Source organism: Peromyscus californicus, unplaced genomic scaffold (assembly GCF_007827085.1).
Source record: "Peromyscus californicus insignis strain IS unplaced genomic scaffold, ASM782708v3 Scaffold_19__1_contigs__length_69161282, whole genome shotgun sequence".
In the NCBI taxonomy this organism is placed as follows: Eukaryota; Metazoa; Chordata; class Mammalia; order Rodentia; family Cricetidae; genus Peromyscus; species Peromyscus californicus.
Window position 1 is genome coordinate 62,004,418 of NW_026294491.1, and position 12,888 is coordinate 62,017,305.

The following is a 12,888-nucleotide window of genomic DNA, read 5'->3' on the forward strand; positions in this document are numbered from 1 at the left end:
ATTTTAATATTTTTCTAAATTATTTTATTTATGTGCATATATGCAGGTCTCTGGGGAATGTATGATGTGTGTGTGTGTGTGTGTGTGTGTGTGTGTGTGTGTGTGTGTGTGTGTGTGTGTGCCCTTGGAACCCCTGGGCTATGAGTCACCTGATAGGGGTTCTTGGAAATGAATATGGATTCTCTAAAAGAGCTGGACTTACTCTCAATCATGGAGATATCTCTATAGGAGGACTTTCTTTTCTGCTGTCAGCCCCAAATAATGAAACAGAGACTTCTTATTAATTATGAAAGCTCGGCCTATAGCTTAGGCCTGTTCCTAACTAGCTCTTACAGCTTAACTCACTTATATTAATCTACATTCTGTCATGTGGTGTTACCTCTCTTTCATCTTACACTTCCTGTTTCCTCTCTGTTTGGCTGGTGACTTCGTCCTTCTTCCCAGAGTCCTCTCTGTCCCTGGAAGTCCCGCCTAACTTCTTTCTAGCTATTGGCTGTTCAGCTCTTTATTAAACTAATCACAGCAATGTATTTCACACAGTGTACAAATATCCCACAACACATCTCTCTAGTCCCAGGAAGAAATCTGTAAGGGACTCCTTCATGCTCAGAGTCAAGGCAAAGCCTTTCTGCTGTCAGTGAACAGTTTCCTCCAGTGTTGCCTCCTCATTCCTCTGCTGCCTGAGCTTTGTGTGGGAGGTCAGCTTCAGTCTCAGGGTTTCTTTGACCCAAGGTCTTATCTTCAGTTTCCATATAAGCATTTAACCCTAAGCTTTAGCTGTCAATTGATATGGTGAATTGAATGCCTCATGACAGGGGTAAGGGAGGGGCTAGAGGTCTACATAAAAATTTTGGGAGGTGGAAAGCAGATGGATGAAAAGTAGCCAATTTACCAATCAGAATCCTGAAATCACAGCCCCAAATAGAAAACTCAGCTCAGATGAGGAATATGGCTCAGTCAGCAGCAGATCCGAGTGCCTCAAACTGGGCATGATGGTGCACTTGGACATGGAGACACACAGATCAGAAAATCAAGGTCATTCTCAGGTACACAGTGAGTTTGAAGCCAGCCTGGGATACACAAGACCCTGCTTCAAAATAAGTAAATGAAATCAAACATAAGTCAGTCAACCAGAAACCCATGTTGGTTTTTTTAAACTAACAATGCTCTTTATAGTTGCATAGTATTCGATGACAGAACACACCATTATGTAGTTACCTTTTTTTTTTTTTTTTTTCCAAGACAGGGTTTCTCTGTGTAGCACTGACTGTCTTTGAACTTGTTTTGTAGACCAGGGTGCTCTCAAACTCAGAGATCTGCCTGCCTCTGCCTTCCGAGTGCTGGGATCAAAGCGTGCACCACCATGCCTGGCTCTATGCATTTATCTTCGTTGTGGAATTCATCAGCTCTTTCTGGTGTTTTATGTGATAAGCATAATATTGAGTAAAATTCCTTTTTCGGATAATTACCAAATTCATTTTCAGTGTAGCAAAGGATAAAAGCGATTACTCTGGAATGTTCTGCCTCCATACCCTTAACAAAGGTCCTGGGTTTGATTCCCAGCACCCACATGATGGCTCAAAAACCACCTCTAACTCCAGTCTCAGGGGATTAGCGCCCTCTTCTGGTCTGGAAGCACATGATGCACAGGCATAAATGCAGGCAAAACACTCAATTTTTTTTTTAAATTAACAATAAAATAAAAAGAAATTCCCTCTTGTGTTGGAGCTATTTGTCAGTTATCTGTCTCCAATATTGTGCTCATTCTTGGAACCACCCTAATTTTGTTAAAGCATGTATCGCAGTAGTTTCCCAAGAAAGGCTGTGTGAAAAAGCATTTCAGGATTCGCATAGCTTCTGGTACTACTATCAAGAAATCCGCAGCTATTTTGATGTTTGATATTTTGTTGCTGACCTGGTTTTCTATCTCAGGAGACCTACAGGTTCTTCTTTTGTCCTTACAATTCTGGGTTTTACAATAGTGTGGATTAGTAAGGGTTAATTTCTGTCCATCGGTGCTGGAACGGAGCAGAACCTCCTTCCCACCATTCCTTCCTTCCGGACCTCTCATTCTTTCTTTATGCATGGACATGTGTGTGGCCTAAGTGAAAGGTTTACAACACGCCCCCACGGTCGGGCGTGTTCGCATATGCCCAACAGACACTTCTGCCTAGCCAGTTCCAGGTCAGGATAGCCATTTCCGGGTCAGGGCATCTCGCGTGACCAAGATCCGTGATGTTCCATTGGCTACGTAGGCGCGCAACGTGGCCATGTGATCTACGCGCTTGCGTGTAGTAGTGACGCTGATCTGTCCACGCCCAGCCTTTAAAATCCGGCGCCATGTTCCCGGTTCCTTCTTCTTCTTCTTCCTCCTTCTTCTCCACACACGTGTTTCCCGCAGGCCTGTTCACTCTCTGTTCCTTTACCTTTAATAAAACTCTTGTTAGCGGATTCTGTCGTGTTTCGTGGCATTTCCTTGCAGGGTAAGAACACAACGCAGCCAAAAAACTAACACTAAGGTGCATGTGTTTATGGGCGGGGTGTGAGTGTGCCTGTGTGGGGAGGCCAGAGGTTGATCTTAAGTGTCTTCCTTGATCCTTTTTGAAGAATGATCCTAATTAGTCTTAACAATAAAAACCCGGAGTCAGATATTGAGGTTGAAAGCTGAGAAATCAGAGAAGCAGAGCAGCAGCCACCAGACACTTCTTACCTCTACAAAATCTCAGGCTGAATAAAGCATCCTGTCTTTACAAATCCTCAGACTGAATGGGGGCTGAGATCCTGTGTCCACCTCCTAAGTGCTGGGATTAAAGGCATTCGCCATTACTGCCGCCTCTGTTCCTCTTTTACACTGGTTCAATCTGGGGTAGCCTGGGGTAACTTGAACTCCTGATCTTCCTGCTTCCTCCCCACAAGTGCAGGGATTAAAGGTGTGTACCATCACTGCCTGGCCTCTATGGTTAACTAGTGGCTAGCTCTGCCCTCTGATCTCCAGGCAAGCTTTATTTGTCAGAACACAAACAAAATACCACATAACACCTTCTCCACTCTATTTACCGAGGCAGGCTCACTAGTGGAACTGGGAGCTCTCGGATTCCACTACATTTCACTAGGCACCTTGTGCTGTGGATTCCACTATGTCCACATCAGCAGTGCTGGATTACAGGCAGCCTGGGGATCCGAATTCTGATCCTCACACTTGCAAAACAGGCATTTTATCCACTGAGCTGTCTCCTCAACCCTCTACTAAGTGGACCATTTCTACCTGAAAACGTGTCTTCAAGGTTTGGGAAATATTAAATGATTAATTTAGAAACCCCAACATTCTCCTTTATCAGTTACAATTGACATTTAATTCAATCCATTAATTACTTCAAGTTTTGGTCTAAACTGAATGTGACTCTCTCTCTCTCTTCCCCATCTCCATATATATATACATTCTCCCTGAATCTTATGTGTTCAGTCAGCCACAGTGGACACATGAAGGGCCACTGTGTTTATGCTTTGTGCTGCCTCCCACTGGAGGGAATAATGCCTTACTGTTGAGGGCAGGCCTTTGACCAGCTGAAGCCATCATTAAAGCCTCAGGATGAAGTCAGATGTGGTGGCACATGCCAGTAATCCGGGCAATGAGGAGGTGGAGGCAGGAGGATCAGGAGTTCATGGTCATCCTTGGCTACATAGTGACTTTGAGGTTAGTCTGGGCTACATGAGACCCTGCCAAAGAGAGAGGGAGAGGTAAGGAGAAGGGAAAGGAAAAAAAGAAAGGAAAAAGGGGAGGGGAAGAGAAGGGAAGGGAATGCAAGAGGTGGGGACAGAGGAGGGGGTGGAGAAGGGGGAGGGGAGCAGAGGAGGGGGAGGGAGATAGGATCAGAGCAACCATTCACAACCATTTGGGTAAAAAAAAAAATTAACCAAACCCCTCTTCATCCCCTCCCTCTTTCCTGATTCGATTAGCACATAAGCTGTTCGCTTTTATCTGCTTTTTTTTTTTTTCCTTCGAGACAGGATTTCTCTGTGTAGTTTTGGTGCCTTTCCTGGATCTCGCTCTGTAGACCACACTGGCCTTGATCTCACAGAGATCCGCCTGGCTCTGCCTCCCGAGTGCTGGGATTAAAGGCATGCGCCACCACTGCTGGCTTTTATCTGCTTATTTTAAAGGAGTTTCCATTTTTACTTTAATCTCTCTAGTGAATTGTGAAACTGGACATTTTTGTTCCAGATTATCCAGTGAGCTATCCTTATGTTTGTGAGACCAAAATGAGCCATCTTAGAAATAAGACCAAAATGCTTTCACCCTAAAACTAAGGCCTGAGATATCTCCTTTTAGGTACAGGCCATGAGTTACTAAAACCAGTCAGTTCAGATTCCAGAAACCAGGAAGTGTAAAAATACAGAGTCACAAGATAGTCACGAGGTAATGCCTGCCAGACTATGGAATGTCCTCTCCCTGGTTTCCAGGGTAACTGACCATAAAAATGCCCCCACCTGAGGGCAGCCAATGAGAAATGGTGGTGGGCAACCACCCCTTTAGAAGTGAGATTAAGCCATGATTTCTAGAAAGCCCCTAGAAGTGAGCCAATCAGAATTGTACCCGTACTAGCACCCCTAAATGATGTAACCTTGTGATTTTTCCCTTTAAAAACTGAGCTTGCGGACAGGCGGGCGCTTCCTCCAGCCTCCACTGCATTGGATGTATTGGACGAAGTCCCTGCCTAGGCTTGTATTGAATATCCAGAATTAAACCTTGCTTTTGCATTCCGGCATGCTCGTCTTTGGTGGTCTCTCTGGGGGTCTCAATCTGGGCACAACATTTGGGGGCTCATCCGGGATCCCCAGAGACCCCCCACCGGTACCCCTAAGAGCTCCGGAGGTCCATCTGCACCGATCGGTAAGAGCGCTCCATTTTCTTGTCTTTACTTTCCTTTTACTTTCATTTTCTTATCCGAAGCCGGCAGTTGAATCTGACAGGCTCTCACCTTGGCGGACGTGCCTGTAAGGTGACCCTGGAGGAGTTGGGAGACGTCCCAACCCCTCATCAGGACGCGGGGGTCCCCACAGGTCCCCTCATCATAGGATGCCTGAGAGGGGTCCGTCCGTTAGGACGCCCATGAGGGGTCCGTCTGTTTGGACGCCCGTGAGGGGTCCGTCTGGGGATCGGGAGACTCTGTTGAGTTGTCCCTGTCCCATCCGTACGGTCTTTGGCATAATTGAGGCTCCCTCTCTGGACTCTCGTCTGCCTGGACCATCTGTAGGGCCCTTGTTCTTCCTTTTGTCTGCCTTTTTTCTGCCTATCTTGTTTGTCAGTGTGATTTGTTATACCTATATAAATGTATAAATGTGTGAGAACTGTGGCCACATGTGTGAATGTTTTATGCCTGAGCTTGTGTATGCATTGGGACTTGTGGGCTGGATTGCCAGCGGAAGGGATGGAGACACCTTCAGTGGTTGAACTGGCACAGACTAACCTAACATTGCTTCCTTGCTCTCTCGGACCAGAGCGCAGGCAGCAGAACTCGGGGACCCAGGGTGCCGCTGAGAGAGCTAGGTGGCCTGTGAGCATCACGGGGGGCCTAGACGGGCCCCAGCTCATTCAGAGAGCTTTGAAGTAGAGACTTTACAGCACGATGTGGTGGCGGCCAGATTGGAACTAGGCATGGCTGTGTGCTAGGGCAGGCTATGAGCACTGTGGGGCCCAGATATGGCCGGCAGGTTCTGGCTGGGCTCCTGTGTGGACAAGGGGCAGAGCTGGCGGGAGCCAGCAGGAGCCTCAAGGGGCTCAGTGTGGGGGCTGGTGGACAACTAACTGCCCCTCCAGGGTCACAGCTGTGGAGTGGCCTACAAGTCTGTGGGCCCAGCCAGGGCATGGAGTCACTTTCAGTCTGCCATTCTCGTGTTCTTGAAAATCTGAGGTTAACAGCAATCTTTTTGTCCCCATGGTGCTTGCTTTCCCTGTCCTCTTCCTCTTCCATGCTGTTGGGTGGGGCTCCCAAGACCTGCCCTGGGGCTAAAACCTGATCAAGGTCTGGCTCCAAGAATGGAATGTCACCAACAGTTTCTTGTCTGTGGTACAGTGCAGTTGCAAATTGAGAGTTTTTCTTGTTATGGTATATGCATGTATTTCTGTTCTTGTTTAAAATATTGTAACTTTACAATATATTCTAGATTACTGAGGGGAATCACAAGAAAGACTTTGGTAAGAGTTTCTGTTTTAAAAGAAAAAAAACAGAATTTGTCTAGAGTAAATGTCTGAGGGATCAAAGGAACGGACTGAGGGTACATGGAAGGTTGTAGAAAGTCAGAGGGGATATGATGTAAACTGTTTGTTATGGTTTCTTATTCCTGCAAATACTGAATTTAAAAGTTAATTTTTGTTGGTTTTCATTTTAAGAATGGCTAATGATTCTGCAAACTGCTTATGTGTATATGTGGACAGGTATGTGACTTGGAAATGTAAGCAAGCTTTAACTGTACAAATGTATGTGTGTAACTTGGATCCAACTATGTGTATGTGTGCAAGTAATTATTGTTTAGAGAAAACGAGCTTTAAACAGCAACCACGTGGCTTCCTCCATCTTGGCTGGTGACCTCATGGGCAGCCATGTGGCTGGCAGCCATCTTTTACTAAGGTTATAAAGATCTACTCGGGTTAACACCTAATACTTATGTCTTTACCAAGTGTTCAACAGCAAGTTCCTAGAGAATTTAAATAAATGGCAACAAACTTTTAATAAATAAGGTACTTGTTAATATTAAAGCTACACACCAATGCTTTTATACACAGGAATATACATTGCTCTGGCAGCTAAACTTTGTATAATGATTTTAAAGAACCAAAAGGGTTATAAATAAATCCCAGATATTGAACTTTGGGATTGTTTACACTTGGGAGCTTGGTTTTACTGTATACAGATTGTGATGATGCCATGTTTTCTCCCCCTTAAAGTAAAAGAAAATACTTTATTGTTGATATTACAGTGTTGGGGACCGACTCCGGACAGCTGTGTCTTGAACTTTGTGTGACCTTCCTTACTTTATCAAACCTTGCAAAAACAGGTTCCTGGCCTAACCTCAGGCTGTACAACTTCCTGGAGTACGTGCTAATCAGCCAGCTGCAGGGGCCTGGGACCAAAGCGACTTCACCCTTCCTTAGGAATTTTCCATTCTTCTCTCCTTTTGCTTCCCCTGCTCCCCCTCCCTGCCTGAAGCCCTGCTTATAAGCCTCAACACCCAGTCAATAAATGAGACCTTGACGCGACTCAGACTGACTCTGTCTTCCTTTATGTGCCTGGTCTCCTTTCTCGCCCCCATTGATCTTTCAGGAGGTGCCTCCTCGGGTCTCATCAAATAACCTGGCCCGCGGGATGGGGCATTACAGAAGGCATTTGAGAGATCTTAATCTTTTAAGAACAGTTTTTAGAGTTAAAAACTAATGACTTAAAAAAAAAATGTTTCTCCTTACCCAAGGTACGTTCAGGCTTAAGAATGTTGTCTAGCCTCCTTGTATTTGCTAAGTTTGTTAAGCTTAAGTTATTTGGATAAACTGATACATATATGTTTTATATTGATATTTTGTTTTGGTTTCTTTACTGAACCTGTATTTGATGCTAGAAGAACTTCAACTTAAAAGCATTGTTTTTAGGCTACTTATTGTAGACTGTTAGAGAACATAAATAGTCAGTCATAAGTAATCAAGTTTTTTAATTGTAGTCAGGGTATATAATATTACAGGGATAAGTTTACTCATTTACTCAGTCCCTTGCACGTGTTTTCAGGGTTGAGCTTGAAACAAGTAATTAGAAACAAAGTTTGTCTATTCAGATGTACCTGGACAGCCCTCATACTTCAGAAATCTGCAGAATATGGCATTTAAATGTTGATCTAAAAGCTTATTATATCAGACAGGCTTCCAGATCCTAGCAGTGACCCAAGGTCCCCGAAGAAGATCCTGTATGAGGCACCACAACGTCTCTGCCTGAAATATGACAACACTGACCATAGGGCAAGATGCCCCAGTGCAACGCCTGCCGCCAGGACCCAGCCCAGACTGTGGACAAGCAGTAGGACACTGGAATTGATTGTACCCTTTTGCCTGGTCAAGGTCAGTCTTCCGTGTCCCTATTCCACAGGAAAAATACTCTGCCTTATGGGCCTGATGGCGGAAGAAGATTGATGCTGTTCTGACTGGTGCCTCCAACGTTATGGAGACCTGGGTAGGGATTGGTCCCTATAATTTATAGGATTGGAAGCTTCTTGGTCTGCACTCAGATATAGTTTATCCTTCTCAGATTTCTGATAGTACTGATGGCTGGGCTAGCTCTAACTTTGTCAGCATGGCAGCATCAGACAACCAGATCCTTCTGCAAGGCTATAGCTAGCTTGTTAGCTCACTTTTAGGAAAATGCTCTAAGATATAAAAGTTTAAGTCATAAAGGTTCAGATATGAGTCTAAAATGAGATATGTTTCAGATTACTCTCCTGTTCTATGGTTCAGAGCTTAACATTTAGGAGCCCTGATGAGCTGGTAGAGCAATGACTACTTACTGTGCAGTCACAAGCTCAACATTTTGGATTTGTTTTAGATGTCATCTAAATATGTCTAAATGTAAACCTAAATGTGCTTCTCATCAGGCCAAAAATCTCTGTCCAATTTATACCTGGCTTTTTGGACAGAAGGAAAATGCACAAGCTTTTAACCCAAATCTGTAGTTCTTGTTGGGACTCAAAGGTATGAGTCCACTTCTGCTGTTCTACAAGATACCCATTACCTGCTTTGTCTACAAAATGGATTTCAGTACAGATTGGTAATACTAATGTATCTAAAACTTTTATAAGTTTTGTCATTTTTTTTTTTTTTTTTTTTGGTTTTTCGAGACAGGGTTTCTCTGTGTAGCTTTGCGCCTTTCCTGGAACTCACTTGGTAGCCCAGGCTGGCCTCGAACTCACAGAGATCCACCTGGCTCTGCCTCCCGAGTGCTGGGATTAAAGGCGTGCGCCACCACCGCCCGGCAAGTTTTGTCATTTTGTAAGTAGGCCTCAAAGGATCAAAAGAGTCATAGAAACCTAGACCCACTTCACAGAGGTCGAAAGGACCCCAGATGAGTATTCCTAAAGATGGTATTTTTCCTCTCTCCTGGTCTTGGGACTACTGCTTTTCCCATTACTAAGGGTATGGACCTAAGGGTCCCAAATAAGTTCATAAATTTTAACTTCTGTTCCTAGTTTAAATTTGTCTCAACAGATTTCCACTTGGCTGGCAGTCACCTCCAAGTTTCAGTCGCTGACTCCACTGCTCCAGATGACTGTGAGCTCCAGACTTGCTAAAAGCTGACGTGGACCAGCCCAGCTAACATGGTTCTTCCCTGTCCCTATGGGGTCAGGCGGCTACATGCTTCTGAAAAATGCCCCCTTGTCCAGTCTTTGACTAGCTTTTCAGCCTTTTGGGGGCCCCTGACAACAGCGCCCCAATGCCAGCTTGAAGCAGTTCCAGAAGAGAATACGTCATCCATGTTCCCTGTTCAGAAAAGGCTGAAATGCTGGGTCAAAAGAAAACTCCCTGGCATAGAGACAAGATGGCTAACTATACATGGCCATTATTAGAGAGGGATACTTATGAGCTAACTGCCCAAAACCCATGATTGGGTTCCATTAGGCACATGAGAAGGGGGAAATGTGAGACCAAAATGAGCCATCTTAGAAATAAGACCAAAATGCTTTCACCCTAAAACTAAGGCCTGAGATATCTCCTTTTAGGTACAGGCCATGAGTTACTAAAACCAGTCAGTTCAGATTCCAGAAACCAGGAAGTGTAAAAGTACAGAGTCACAAGGTAGTCACGAGGTAATGCCTGCCAAACTATGGAATGTCCTCTCCCTGGTTTCCAGGGTAACTGACCATAAAAATGCCCCCACCTGAGGGCAGCCAATGAGAAATGGTGGCGGGCAACCACTCCCTTGCAAGTAATTTCTAGAAGTCCCTAGAAGCGAGCCAATCAGAAGTGTATCTGTACTAGCACCCCTAAATGATGTAACCTTGTGATTTTTCCCTTTAAAAACTGAGCTTGCAGACAGGCGGGCACTTCCTCCAGCCTCCACTGCGTTGGATGTATTGGATGAAGTCCCTGCCTAGGCTTGTATTGCTTTTGGATATCCTGAAATTAAACCTTGCTTTTGCATTCCGGCATGCTCGTCTTTGGTGGTCTCTCTGGGGGTCTCGATCTGGGCACAACAATGTTGATTGCAGCATTTTATAAAACCCAAAAGGGGGTGGGGTGGTGGTGGTGGTGGTGGTGGTGGTGCACACACCTTTAATCCCAACACTCAGGAGGCAGAGGCAGGCGGATCTCTGAGTTCAAGGCCAGCCTGGTCTGCAGAGTGAGTTCCAAGACAGCCAGGGCTACACAGAGAAACCCTGTTTTGAAAAAAAGGGGGTTGGGGCTTGAGAGGTCATGTACAATGGCAGGAAGCACCACCTCCTTTGGGCCTTATAGCCCAAGGTCATGGGCAGAGCAAATACCACTACATTTCCCCTTTTTGTCTAAATAAGAAGGTTCCAAACTTAGTGCAAACTATATACAATAAGAATAATTATCAAGTATTGTCCAGGAAAAACAAAGGGTAATCACATAAACAAAAATTGAACTACAACCAACAAGAAGAACATCAAACAAGAAAGACATGTTAAATGTCCAGAAATGTCCAGATCATAGGTAAATGGCAAATACTGAGATTACTCCAATAGCTGTCCTATCCTGAAGAGTCTAACTGTAGAACTTAATATGTTCTAGCTAAGATCTGAGAAAATTGTAACTGTAACTATCTAGTCTTCAACTCTATCAAAGACCTGAGAAGGAAAATAATAATACCTGAGAAAATGGAAAATACAAGCAAGCAATTTCCGAAATTCTTGTGAGAATAGACAGAGACAGCTGGCAGCCTGGAGAGTCACCTAAAGTTTCTCAGCATCATTAGGGCATTCAATTTGGCTACAGGCCTAGAATATCTGACAGACCATTGTCAGAAGCAGGAAATTTGAAAGACCATCTTACCCTGTCTAGGCAGTAGTCACTTTTCCTTGTGTCCTGCCCATCTGGAAGGGACAACATTCATGCTGTCAGCAGTTGAGGCAAGGGCAGTTCTTTGCCCAGCAGGCCATTTTGTGCCGAGAAGAAGACAAACTTATAATCAGAGTATCTTAGAAGCTCAACATTCTCTCAGAATCAGATCAGTGCTGCCAGGAGCAATCGTGTCTTATGTCAATAGAATTCTAAGTTATCAAAACATTTAAATGCCATATTCTCTAGGTCTATGAAGTGTTTGAAGATTACCTATCCATCTGACATGTTTCTGTAAATCTGGAGAACCTAACTAACATAACTATAGAAATGACAAGCATGGGTAACTATAATTCTGTAAGTCTTATCTACCTAAATAACCTAAGGACTAAGGCTACACATTAACAAGGTAAACACTATAAGCAGATGTACCATATAAGGACAATGACCTCAAAATTGTGACAATACACAATGTATCTGAAACAGAGGTAGAAATGTATAGTGTAATATGCAATATGACAATATTGTTAATATGACTCAATATACAAAATATCCTAAACAGAGGTAGAACATACATACAGTAAATACATACAGTAAAATATAATTTTACATTTGTATCAATATACAAAATATTTCAAACAGGAGTAGAAATATATGTACAATGCAACAAATATAGTTTTGTATTTGTATCAATATACAAATTATCTTAAATAGGAATATAAGAATAGCTTACATTTGTATCAAATATACAAGAATCCATATCAGTGTAAATTACCTAAGGCTGATAGTTTGCTAAAACAGTTTACTAGCAGATACAATAATCTACCTTAATATACTATACCTATCCATTCCCCTTTTCCTTTTCTAAAGGCGAATACTGAGTCTAAATTTTATTGTTCCATCCCCAACCCTATAACCATCCATCCATAACCCTTAAAAAAAGGAAACATTTGGGAAAGGGGCACCAATTTCTTAGAATTGCTTCCTGCTATTTGGGGGGCAATGGTATCTCTGTGGGGTTCTGTAAGAAAGCTTAGTTAGGTCTCAATAAGACTAGCTGTAGAGTTTTCAGCTAGTCTCAGAATAATGGGTAAGATTGTCTGAGATTCTGGCCAGAAGTGTGGTATGATGGACTATCCTCAAGAATTATCAGTCCAAGGCTGATCATTGAGTAATATTCTTAGGTACAATGGCATCTTTCTGGACTGAGTAGAGTAGTTGCTGTGGGGCCCCATCTTCCTTACGGAGACTTCAGAGATTGCTATTAGAAGGACATATTTTTCACTGTGGAAAACTTGAACATTACTAATATCAAAATGGAAAGTTTGGATTTAGGGTGATTGGAGGAATGGCTTCCAGAAATCAAAAATCAGCATGGAAAGAAATAGAATCTTGACAACAATGGTCCCCAGATTATTGGTTTTTTTCTGTCTCACACCAATCGGCTCTTCTTTTTTTTTTTTTTTTTTTTTTTCGAGACAGGGTTTCTCTGTGTAGCTTTGCGCCTTTCCTGGAACTCACTTGGTAGTCCAGGCTGGCCTCGAACTCACAGAGATCCGCCTGGCTCTGCCTCCCGAGTGCTGGGTTTAAAGGCGTGCGCCACCACCGCCCGGCCCAATCGGCTCTTCTAATATGAGACAGAATCTCCTAATTTTCCTTTTAGCAATATGCTTGGGCTTAGAGAAGGAGAGAGCCACATTCCAACTCCAAAGCCAGCTTGATTTATAATTGAATCAGGACCACAACTGTTCTAGAGTAAAAGAGATATTGATGTCAGGCAGTGAGATATTATCCTGTAGAGTATATTGGTACCAATAGGTCCTCCCCTGGATTTC